At 38.8% G+C, this 3272-nt stretch overlaps 1 protein-coding gene across 1 annotated transcript in view; it reads right to left on the bottom strand.

Annotated features, from left to right (window-relative positions):
* The window catches only part of LOC107733761 (protein phosphatase 1B-like), a 48187-nt gene that overhangs the window by 10880 nt on the left and 34035 nt on the right, over nucleotides 1–3272 (bottom strand). The window lies entirely within an intron of this gene.

Here is a 3272-nt window from a genome sequence, read left to right as displayed (position 1 = left end):
CATCCAGTGTAAACAGCATCGCATCACTTAATGGGTTCTATAGTATTTTGTCACGTCGCGCCGCGCCACTCGCGTCTGGTGTAGACAAGGTGTTATTCATCACAAAAGTAGTGTAACAGCAAGTGAAGTGATTGCAGAGATTAAACATCTTACCCAGCAGGAAGACAGGATTTGCTTTCCTCAGATGAACTGCCTGTTAAGACACAAAATCAAGCTGGGACATGTAGCTGTCTGGACTATTTCTATTTTCCAAATGAATCACACTAGACAGTAGGGTTATGCCGATAGACTATAGTACGCGAAGGTGCGCGCCGCGGACGAAGCGCAACGGAGGATTTGGTTTACAAACTAAAGTAAAAGACCGCTTCTTAAACCAGAGAAGGTGAACATGTTGGTATTCTTGTGGAAAAAAAACATGCAAGTCCTGTCAGAGACAGCCAGTTTAGTTTTACTTTTCTTTTTGTTTTGAAAAGCTTGTTATCTTTGCTGTTTATCTCGCGTTACGCTATGGAGGCTTTCCTTATTTTATTATTATTATTTATTTGATTCCTCAGTGTTTGTTAAACATTTGTAATTTATTAGTCTGTATATACAGCATGTGATGTATCCTATGCCATGCCTCGATGAAAAAGAACGGGTTGAATGTTGAACACTTTTGTTACCATATAAACTATGATAAAAGTTCATCAGCATGCATTGATTAATCAAATGCTGTAGCAAAAAAAAAAATTTGACAAAATTATGTGCTCGTGCGACCAACTGCGAAAGTTAGTCGCAAAAGAGCGACAAGTGGGAAGAATGAGTCTAGAGACCTGATATACAGTATGTGCAATATTTTAACCGAGCCCTCACTACCTGAATTTAATGCCACAGTTATGTTAGAACGCATCTCATTTTTGTTTCTGTGGCGGCACGCTGTCCGGAACGCTGTATGACTGATGTATCCGTTTAATTTAAATTTACTCCAAATATATGAACTTACCTGTTTTAAAGAATTTATATTTAAATGTTCGTTTATGTCCAATATTTAGTGTTAAACTGTTGGTCTTTAAAATAAATCTACTTTGTTTGAAAGTATATTATTTAGATTCGTGGTGCTTCCATACTCACACTCTCTCCCTCTCCCTCTCCAAATAGTTATGAAATAGCCTATGATAAGTACAGAGAGTCTCTCTCTTGCCCCCACGCACGATAATATCGTCTATCGGCGATCTCACGGACTGGCGATATGACGATTTGAAAAATTACCATATCGCCCAACACTACTAGACAGTGAACATGCAAATCTAATCATTTTTTTAAAATCAAAACAGAATTCTGCTTGTCTTTTGCTGAGATGAGGCACTTGGTTACCGTGGTGAGAGTAACAGATACATGGAAACTCCATCCAGAACCTATGCAGCCTTGCAAAACCACACATGCTAAAAAACAGGTCTGATTCAGTGAGGAAGAGATGAATCCAAGGATCTATTTACAGGATAGAGTGAAAATAACCCTATTTACTCATGCTGCGGTGACCTCAGTATCACAGGTTTATTAATGCAACAACGCTAGCAGAGTTCTGGAACTCAGAGCTCACAGTCAGCCAACAGTGAAAGGAGGTCAGCCACGCTGCCAGATCAGTCACACAACAGCTCTTTTTGACCACAGGTTACAGATTCAATTCTCAGCAAACATTACATGAGTACAGAAATAAATGTATAACAATTCTAGGTCGAAATGAGGACAGATAGCTAACTTGCACTGTGAAAATGTGACTCAAGTTCTCTGCTATTCATGTGCAAACTGATCAAACTAACATGCGGGTACTGTTTTTGCAGCAGAGCAAACTAACAACCTTTTATAGTTAAAAACGAACAACATGCTGTTCTATGAATAAGCACTCTGTAATTTCATTGATTTAACCCTCACAAGCTTTAACACAGTAACAGCTCCTTGTTCAATTGAAGTCAGCCACAACAAAGCAAGGGCTTGCAGTTCATTCAGTTCATAGAGCTCAATCACTGATTTATATGACTGATTCAGGCCAGTTACACCCAAATTCATCAGTCTTTTTGATCAGTTAATTTAAAGAATCAGTTCATAGAGCCCTATTTTTTAAATCAGACTACACTGGTGGTGCTGCATGTTTGTATACAAGTATTTCTTTTTTGTATCACATTCAGCTCAGTCAGGCTTACAGATAAAAATGTTCATTTAGTTAAGTTGGTTCAGCAGGGTCAGAAAAAATAAAAAATAAAAAACGTGGAGAAGAAAAGATGCATGTTAACAGCAAAATACTTTAAGAATTAAGGTGAAGAATTGAGTGTGAAAGCACCAGGAACCCTTCAGTCTCTAGTTCCACCATTTTCCAGAACTGCAAACCTACCTGGAGTCTCCAGAAGACAAGATGTGCATTATGTACATTAGCTCTATTGTTTATAATACATTATGTATTTTACCAGTTTTGTTCAATAAAACCATGATTATTTGCTTTTGATACTTTATTTAAACTCTTTACTAAGTAAAGATTACAATGTTAATGTGTCACAATTAGGGCTGAAAGATTAATTGCATTTGCGATATCGCGATATGAAAAAACGCTACACTACACTACAGTGTTGTCAAGTCCGCGGTTTGGGGAACCCCTCCAAAAAAAACATGTATTTTACCCCCTGGAATGCGATTTTTACCGGTGGACCCCCCTCGAAACGCGATTGGGCTAGTTTTGAGTAGCAATTGGGCAGGTTTTGTTGTGAAAACCTGGCAACTCTGGCACGCTACACGCGGAAATGTTTGAAAGCGTATATGAACGTACTTCAAAACAGCATTTTGCGACCATTTTTTCTGCCTGTGCGACAATTTTGTGAGCGGTCGCACTGGCGTGACCACCGCGTTGCTAAAAAAGAACATTTTGTGTATTTGATGTAATGAAATGTGTTTATGCGGTTTAAGGTTAAAAAAACACATTATTTTCCACATACTGTACATTACTATTTCTCCTCTATGCCCCGCCTTTCTGAAACGCATAGATTTTTACAAAGCTCATTGTTCTGAAAAGCGAGGTGTTCTCTGATTGGCCAGCTATCCAGTGCATTGTGCTTGGCCAAATACCTCAAGCATGTGATGGAAATGTTACACCCCTTACCATACTGTGTTGCGTTGCATCACGCCGCGTAACCATAAAACCATGTCTGCATTTGTGATCGGAGAAAGGACAAACAACAAGTGCTACTCTACACTGCTCAAAACTCACGTTTGAATCGTCAGTGGCAAATCCTTTAAATATGAAA

This window comes from Sinocyclocheilus rhinocerous, unplaced genomic scaffold (genome assembly GCF_001515625.1).
Source record: "Sinocyclocheilus rhinocerous isolate Xijiao unplaced genomic scaffold, SAMN03320098_v1.1 scaffold789, whole genome shotgun sequence".
NCBI lineage: Eukaryota > Metazoa > Chordata > Actinopteri > Cypriniformes > Cyprinidae > Sinocyclocheilus > Sinocyclocheilus rhinocerous.
The sequence above is the reverse complement of the archived record's forward strand: the minus strand, read 5'-3'. Positions and strand labels throughout refer to the sequence as shown.